The sequence below is a fragment of the Chiloscyllium punctatum genome, chromosome 29 (genome assembly GCF_047496795.1).
Source record: "Chiloscyllium punctatum isolate Juve2018m chromosome 29, sChiPun1.3, whole genome shotgun sequence".
In the NCBI taxonomy this organism is placed as follows: domain Eukaryota; kingdom Metazoa; phylum Chordata; class Chondrichthyes; order Orectolobiformes; family Hemiscylliidae; genus Chiloscyllium; species Chiloscyllium punctatum.
The window spans coordinates 69992673-70002257 of record NC_092767.1 but is presented as its reverse complement, the minus strand read 5'-3'; positions in this window follow the sequence as shown (position 1 = coordinate 70002257).

The window sequence follows — 9585 nt, the reverse complement described above, 5'->3', positions numbered from 1 at the left end:
TCACGGACTCCCAGCCCAACTGCTTGTTCTGTGGCGCTGTGGAGTCCGTGGACCATGTATATATTGGGTGTGGGCGTTTGCACTCCCTTTTTGATTTTCTCAAAAACCTCCTCCTCTGTTTCTGGCTGCACTTCAGTCCCACGCTCCTGATCTTCGGGCACCCGGTACGGAGGAGGGAGGGCAGGTCCGAGGACCTCCTCGTGGGTCTGCTCCTGGGCCTGGCCAAACTGGCCATCAACAGGTCCAGGCAGTGGGCCGTGGAGGGGGTCGTTAGGGCCGACTGCCTGCCCCTCTTCCGCGGTTACGTTAGAGCCCGGGTGTCCTTGGAGAAGGAGCACGCGGTGTCCACCAACACCCTGGAGTCGTTCAGGGAGAGGTGGGCGCCGCAGGGAGTGGACTGTATTATTTCCCCTCCAAACTCTATTTTGATTTAATCCCTACCCTCCCCTTCACTGTTTTGATCACACAGCATTGCCCTGTGGTTTGAAGGGCAGGGCTTGTCACTGGCCACTCAGGTGTTTTCCTATCTTCCTGGTGGTGGAAATTGAATAAAGATTTGTGCACCTTGTGTCTCTCACTGTGTCCCACACCTACACACACACACACCATGGGGGCTGGGAAATAAATAAGCACTACCGCAGTTAGGCGGGAGTGTGGGGGTAATAAAAAAAAAGAAGGAAAAAAAAGAGAAAAATAAAAGAGATCCTCATTGTCTGGAGGTGGCTGTCCCTCAGTCCAACATGCCAACAACAACAACAAGTTGCATTCACACAGCGCCTTTTGTCAGCCGGATGTTAGAGGGTGACTCTTTCAACACCAGGTAGGCACAGTCACAAAAGAATTTATGCTTCTTCTCTAGTGCAGTACTGAGGCAGTACAGACACTAAACTACAGTGATCCCACCACACTATTGTTAGGAAGGGTCCTAACCAACATTAATCCTTTAACCAACATTCTGGGAAAAAAAAACAGGTGGTTTAATCATTATTTCATTGTGAGATCTTGCTTTGTGCAAAATAACTCCTGCATTTCTTACATTGGACTGTAATGTTTGACTTTTTAACTTCATTTCTTTATTCTTCAACTTTGATGTTAAGAATGTCATGCTGAACCTTTTAAATTTATTTCTGCAATTAAGAGTTTATACCCAAGGTGGCGCTATGTGTGGGGACATTGTACACATTTCATTGCAGTCTTGTACCCTGGACTTGTTTGATGTGACACTAAAACCTAGATCTTAATCTACATTGCAACAGTGATAACATCTGAACAAAGTACTCCATTGTCTGTGAAGCACTTGGAGACGTCCAGTGGATGTGAAAGGAGGCAGAGAGGTGTACAGCATGGAAACAGACCCTTTGGTCCAACCCGTCCATGCCGACCAGATATCCCAACCCAATCTAGTCCCACCTGCCAGCACCCGGCCCATATCCCTCCAAACCCTTCCTATTCATATCCCCATCCAGATGCCTCTTAAATGTTGCAATTGTACCAGCCTCCACCACATCCCCTGGCAGCTCATTCCATAAACGTACCACCCTCTGTGTGAAAACGTTGCCCCTTAGGTCCCTTTTAAATCTTTCCCCTCTCACCCTAAACCTATGCCCTCTAGTTCTGGACTTGCCTACCCTGGGGAAAAACACCTTGTCTATTCACCCTATCCATACCCCTCATGATTTTATATACCTGTATAAGGCCACCTCTCAGCCTCTGATGCTCCAGGGAAAACAGCCCCAGTCTAATCAGCTTCTGCCTCTAGCTGAAACCCTCCGACCCCGGCAACATTCTTGTAAGTCTTTCCTATAGCAGGGTGACCAGAACTGAACACCTCACTGATGTCCTGCACAGTTGCAACATGACCTCCCAACTCCCATACTCAATGCACTGACTAGTAAAGGCCAGCTTAATGCAAGTCTTTCATTTCAATGCTTTGCAAACAGATCTTCAGATCCTGATCTTCTTGAGTGGTGGCTGACTTTAATTCAGTTCCCTGCGTGATATTTGACCAGCCCTTTCTCTAAGTGAAACACCATTTGCCAAACATGGTCTTATCAGATAGCACGTTGAGAGCTGTCCATCCAGCTGTTTCCACCAAGCTGGCTCCGTCGCACGATCCAATGTTTTTTTGTTTTCCAAAAATCGAGTGACCCACGGCTGACACATTGGTGGATTTGGGTTCAAATCCCAGAATGGGAGCAGGTGGAATTTAAGTTCAATTGATCAAATATAGAAAGGAAAACTTGTGTCAATGATGGTAGCCATGACGATCCCCATCAACCATTGCTTAGAAACCCCATCTGGTTGACTAATGCCCTTAAGGGAGGGGAAATCTGCCAACCTTACCTGAAATGGCCTACACGTGACCCCAGACCCACCGCAATGTGATTGACTCTGAATCGCCCTCTGCAATTGTTATCATTCATTCACAGGACAGGAGTGTTGCTGTCTGGACCAGCGCTTATTGCTGATCCTAGTTGCAGTGAACTGCTTTCTCAAACCACTGCAGTCCATGTGCTGTAGACAAGGAGGGATTGCCAGTGACTGTTTAAAGATCAGTGATGGGTATGTCCAAGTCAGGATGGTGAGTGACTTGGGAAGATCAAGATCTAAAGATCTGTTTGCAAAGTGTTGGCTTGGAGGGGAACTTGCAGGGGATGGTGTCCCCCTGTACCTGCTGCCTCTTGTCCTTCCTGATGGAAGTGGTCATGGGTTTGGAAGGTGCCGTCTGAGGATCTTTGGCAAATTGCTGCAGTGCATCTTGTAGATGGTAGACACTGCTGTGTCTGAGTGTCGGTGATGGAGGGAGCAGATGCTTGTGGATGTGGTGCCAATCAACCGGACTGTTTTGTCCTGGATGGTGTTGAGCTTCTTGGGTTTTGTTGGGGTTGGACCCATCCAGGCAAGTGGGGAGCATTCCATCACATCCCTGACTTGTGGACAGACTTTGGGGAGTCAGGAGGGGAGTTACTCGCTGCAGGATTCCCAGCCTCTGACCTGCTCTTGTAGCCACTTTATTTATATGGCTCGTTCAGGTGACCAAACAGGCCACTCAGTTCAAGGGTAATTAGAGATGGACGACAAATTTGGTTTTGCTCACATTGCATGAAAGAATTTTTTAAGAATCAGGAGCTGTTCCTCTCCTCTGTGCCTCTCGATATCTCCCACTCTCCTGATTTGGAGTTCCATCTCATACCTGCCTACATTGAGCATTTGATGTGTTTAATTGTACGTGTTCTTACTGGAGGACCAAGGGAGTGCAATGGAGGTGCAGCTATCCCAGCATCCACAGCAGCAAGGAAAGTCCTCTATTCAATCACCTGTTGCATTATGGAAAGCTCCTTCCTCTCCAGTTAAGTGCTTGACTTTTGATGGGGCAGAAGGCCTGTTGTTTACTGGTTGGTCTGGAGCGTCAGTCGGCTATTTGGCCACAGTAGGAGTCACAGTCAACCCTGACTGTCTCAAGCTTTTCTACGCCACTTTTGGGGATCCCTGGACTGGGATGAGGAGCAGGGGCCAGTCTGGGGGCCTGTAAACCTCCTGCTCTGAGCTGTCCAACACACTTAAGGAAGGATGAGAGGGTCCACGCGGAGGAAGATCAGCCTCATTGATGAGGGGTTTGAGGAGGGGGGGAACTACAGAATCAGGTTGGAGGAGCTGGACTCATGGCCTTGTTGCAAACTGAGGAGCAGAAAGACTGGTCCCACTCACTGTCAGGAGAAGGACTGAGTGAATACAGGTTTAACAGTGGGGAGTAAGAGATGGAAGTGTTGTCGTGTTGTGGGAGTGGGGGGGGGGCAAAGTGGAAGCAATGTGAGGAATTATGCAGCCAATAGTAACTGCCTACAGGAGAAGGGGGTGGGGAGGGGAGTGTGGGGTTACCACTGAAAGAAAATGATAAATAACATCAAAAGGAAATTGAATGGACTTTGGAAGGTAATACAACTGGTAGACCTAGGGAGTTGGAACGGTGGGGGGACAGGTTGCTCTGCACAGGGCTGGCATGGACCCAATGGGCTGAATGGCCTGCTTCTGCACTGTAGAACGTTAGAAGCATTGACAGTGTCTCCACCCACCGTAACTAAATCACATTTCTCAGTAGGTGTTGGGGTGGGGTCTGAAAATAGTACAGCGTCAGGGGTGAGCACGGAAGAAGCAAGTTCAGATGGACCGATATCCCTTTCATTATAGAGTCATACAGCACAGAACCAGACCCTTCAGCCCAACTAGTTCATGCTGACCAGGTTTCCCAAATTAACTAGTCCGGTTTGCCAGCATTTGGCCCATATCCCTCTAAAACTGAGGCTGTTTTGGTTTGAGGGAAGGTTAAGAGGTGACTTAATAGAGGCTTACAATATGATCAGAGGGTTAGATAGGTTGGACAGTGAGAGCCTTTTTCCTCAGATGGTGATGACTAGCACGAGGGGACATAGCTTTAAATTGAGGGGGTGACGGATATAGGACAGATCTCAGAGGCAGGTTCTTTACTCAGAGAGTAGTAGGGACATGTAAAGCACTGCCTGCAACAGTAGCAGACTTGCCAACTTTAAAGGCATTTAAATGGATAAACATGTGGATGATAATGGAATAGTGTTGGTGAGATTAGTTTCACAGGTCGGTGCAACATCGAGGGCCGAAGGGTCTGTACTGCGCTGTAATGGTCAATGTTCCAAGCTCTATGTTCTAAACCCTTCCTATTCATATACCCATCCAGATGCCTTTTAAATGCTGTAATTGTACCAGCCTCCACCACTTCCTCTGGCAGCTCATTCCATACACGTACCACCCTCTGTGTGAAAATGTTGCCCCCTTAGGTCCCTTTAAATCATTCCTTCTGACCTTAAACCTATGCCCTCTCGTGTTGAACTCCCCTATCTTGCAGAAAAGACCTCAGCTAGTCACTCAACCCATACCCGTCATGATTTTATAAACCTCGTTAAAGTCACCCTTCACCTTCCAATGCTTCAGGAATAAAGGTCCCATCTTAGATTAGATTAAATTACTTACTGTGTGGAAACAGGCCCTTCGGCCCAACAAGTCCACACTGACCCGCCAAAGTGCAACCCACCCAGGTGCATTCCCCTACAGTTACCCCTTCACCTGACACTACGGGCAATTTAGCATGGCCAATTCACCTGACCCGCACATCTTTGGATTGTGGGAGGAAACCGGAGCACCCGGAGGAAACCCACGCAGACACGGGGAGAACGTGCAAACTCCACACAGTCAGTCGCCTGAGGCGGGAATTGAACCCGGGTCTCTGGCGCTGTGAGGCAGCAGTGCTAATCACTGTGCCACCCAGCGCCACCGTGCCGCCCAGCTTATCCAGCCTCTCCCTGTAACTCAAACCCTCCAGTCCTGGCAACATCCTGATAAATCTTTTCTGAACCCTCTCCAATTTAGTAATATCCTTCCTATAGCAGGGCGATCAGAGTTGTACACGGTATTCCAAAAGTGGCCTCACTAATGTCCTGTACAGCTGCAACATGAGATCCCAACTCCTATCCTCAATGGTCTGAGTAATGAAGACAAGTGTGCTAAACCACCTTCCTCACTAACCTTTCTACCAAGTTCAAGGAACTATGCATCTGCACTCCTCGATCTCTCTGTTCAACAACACTGCTAGGGCCCTACTATTAACCCTGTAAATGCTGCCCTGATCTGCCTTACCAAAATGCAGCACCTCACATTTATCTACATTAAACTTCCACCTGCCACTCCATGGCCCATCTGATCAAAATTCATAGGCCAATTTACAGGACAGATGTCAGGGGTAGTTTCTTTACTCAGAGGGTAGTAGGGGCACGGAATGCCCTGCCTGCAACAGTAGTAGACTCGGCAGTTTAAGGGCATTTAAATGGATAAACATGTGGATGATAATGGAATAGTGTAGGTTAGATGGGCTTCAGATTGGTTTCACAGGTCGGCACAACATCGAGGGCTGAAGGGTCTGTACTGCGCTGTAAAGTTCTCTGTTCTACCTCATTGCACTCTGAGGTAACCTTCTTCACTGTCCACTGTGCCACCAATTTGATATCACCCACAAACTGACTGATCATGCCTCCGACATCCTATCCAAATTGTTTAAGACCATCGGTGTAGGCAGTGGGGCAAAATCCTGATGACCATCTCATTCGGCCCAGACAATCTGCAAATCTCCATCCCCTTGATCTTACTCGGTGCATCTGGCGGGGATTTTAACCTGGGCCTCCCGGCTCAGAGATAGGGACACCGCCACTGTGCCACACCGCGCTGGGAGGGAGACGTCAGATTGAGACCCTCCCTGCTCTCACAGCCGGGATGGGGGGAGGTGGGGGAGCTGGCTGGAAAGGATCCCACGGGCAGAATGCAGGAGAAGAGAGGGAAGGGCTCACCCCCACGTCCACCCCTCGGTTGGCGTAAAATAAACAAAAACCCTGGTCGAGAAGCCCTTTGCTGTTTGTGGGATCTTGCTGTGCCTCCTGCTGTGCTCTGATGGGGGGGGGGGGGATGCACAGCCACATCAGGGGGAGGGAGGGGGGGGGGGATTTCCTGAGATGGCGCACTTGGCGCCACACCAATGCAAACCTTTGTGTTATTCTTTCTCTCTTCACTTGATGAAGGGACAGTGCTCCGAAAGCTTGTGATTTCAAATAAACCTGTCGGACTATAACCTGGTGTCGTGTGACCTCTGACCTTGTCCAGCCCTGCCCCAATACCAGCACCTCCACTTCATTCTCACTCCCTGCCTTTCATCCACGGTTCCCTTGTAGGGCCGAATGGCCCTGGGCTGGGAGGTTGGGGTGGGGTGGGGGAGGTAAAGGCCTTCTCTCTTTCCTTTGTGTTCCCTGGCAGCAGGAGGGTAATAGGATTCATTGGGGACTTCCTTCACCTTAATAATTTGTTTCTACGTGGATCGCTCCAACAGACTAGGCCCCAGGTGCTGATCATGGAGACCCTCTTCCTGTGCTAACATCCCCTCCCATCCACCCTCTCCCCTCCTGTGGGGCACAGGGATAATGAGGGAGGGGGTAGGGGATCTTGCTCAAGGCCAGTTTTCAAACCATCACTCCAAAAGCCAGGGGAGGGGATTAACTCTCTATAATAATCACCTCCCCCCCCCCCCCCCCCCCCCCCCACCCCATGCTTTAGAATTAACAGCACGGGAGGAGACCATTCAGCCCCTCAGTCAACTCTAGCTCTCCCAACCAGAATGTCCTCTATCCCCGTTCTCCCGTCATAGAGTCATAGAGATGTACAGAACAGCACAGAAACAGACCCTTCGGTCCAACCCGTCCATGCCGACCAGATATCCCAACCCAAGCTAGTCCCACCTGCCAGCACCCGGTCCATATCCCTCCAAACTCTTCCTATTCCTATACCCATCCAGATGCCTTTTAAATGCTGTAATTGTACCAGCTTTCTCTGGCAGCTCATTCCATACACGCATCACCCTCTGCGTGAAAAAGTACCCCTCAGGTCCTTTTTTAAATTTTTTCTGCCTCACACTAAACTTATGTCCTCTAGCTTTGGATTCCCTACCCTGGGGAAAAGACCTTGGCTATCCATGTCCCCTCATGACTTTATAAACCTCTATAAGGTCACCCCTCAGCCTCTGATACCCCAGAGAAAGAAAAGGTCTGTTCCTGTAACTTATGGACTCTATATCTGTGTCTAACTCCTTCTTGAAAACATTCAATCTTTTGACCTTTACCACAGGTTCCCCCTCTCTCTGGGTGAGGACATTTCTCCTTGTCTCAGTCCAAAATGGCGTACCCTTCATCCTTAAACTGTGACCCCCCCTGGTTCCTCTCTTCCTGGTCACTGGGAAAATCTTTCCTGCCTTTATCCTGGCTACGCTTGATGGAATCTTATCAATTTCTATGAGACTACCCCTCCCCCCCCACCAAATTCTTCTAAACTCCAGTGAATATAATCCTTAACTGATCCAGTCTCTCTTCATACATCAGGCAAAAGTGAGGATTGCAGATGCTGGAGATCAGAGTCTAGATTAGGCTGGAATCCTGATGAAGGGCTTTTGCCCGAATCATCGATTTTCCTGCTCCACGGATGCTGCCTGATCTGCTGAGTTTTTCCAGCGCCACTCCAATCTAGACTCTCTTCACACATCCGTCCTGTCATCCCAGGATTCAGTCTGCCCTCCCTCCATCGCCAGAACATCCTTCCTCAGATAAAGAGACCAAAACTGCACGCGATACACCAGGATGTGGTCTCACCCCGGCCTCTGTACAATTGCAGCAAGACATCCCTGCTCCTGTACTTAAGCCCTTCGCAATAGTCTTCAGAGTCATGTTCATCGTGTGGTTCATTAAGGCAGCAATTTGGCCTGATTCAAAATGTCGTAGGTTTGGATCTGACCTCTGAGGTGAAAGTTCCCTCCCTCCACCCCTGCATTTAAATTGACCCCTTCTGAGGGAGCTGCAGTGTTGGAGATACCTGACCTTCTATAGAATATATTCTATCCAGGGTCTAGCCTGTCCTCTTTGATAGATTTAAAAAGATCTCACATGCCCTTTTCCAAAAACTCCCCAGTGTCTTGGTCAAAGGGGAGGTGACGTCTTACTGGCATTATCACTGGTCTCTTAAGCCAGATGACACACAGGTGATAGGGTGGCTCAGTGGTTAGCACTGCTGCCTCCCAGCACTAGGGACTCTGGTTCAATTCCACCCTCGGGCAACTGTCAGTGTGGAGTTTGCACCTTCTCCCTGTGTCAGCGTGGGTTTCCTCTAGGTGTTCCAGTTTCCTCTCACAGTCCCAAAGATATACGGGGAACTGGCTGTGCTAAATTGTCCATAGTGTTCAGGGATGCATTAGTCAGGGGTAAACATGGGCTAGGGGGAATGGGTCTGGGTGGGTTACCCTTCAGGGGGTTGGTGTGGGGCCGAAGGGTCTGTTTCCACACTGTAGGGATCCTTCTATTACAAGTTGAAATTTTGCCAGGGCAGTCAAATTCAATTTTTAAAAATTGGAAATCTGGAATTAAGTATTTAGTGATGAACTTGTAAAAACCCATCTGGTTCACTAATGTCCTTTAGGGAGGGTAACCTGCCAACCTTACCTGGTCTGGCCTACATGTAACTCCACACTCACAGCAATGTTATTAATTCTTGACCCCTCCCCCCTTCTGGGCAATAAATGCTGGCCTGGCCAGTGAGCTCCTCATCCCATGAATGAATGTTAAAAAAAAGAAATTTGTAAAGCAAACTAAATTATCGGTGTGGGTGTTTGCTGGCTGCACTAGCATTCCTCTTCCAAGAGGAGGCAATAGTGAGCTATATTTGCCAGCTGCTGCAATCCATGTGGGGTGGAGAATTCCTGGGATGTTGTCCCCAGTGGGAGTGAAGTAAACAATTGGTATATTTCCAAGATGGGAATGGCTTGGAAATGAACTTGCAGTGGCGGGGTGGAGGTGGGTGGGGGGGTGGGGGGAGCGGGGGGTATCCCTATAAATCTGCTAAAGGGATTCTGCCAACTCCTTCTGGGGAAACTCGTAAAGTGTCACATCTCAATATTCAAGATTCAAGACCCACTGTTGCAAACGCCACGCCAAAACCTGCTCACCCTCTCACCCTCTTCCCCACCTGGGT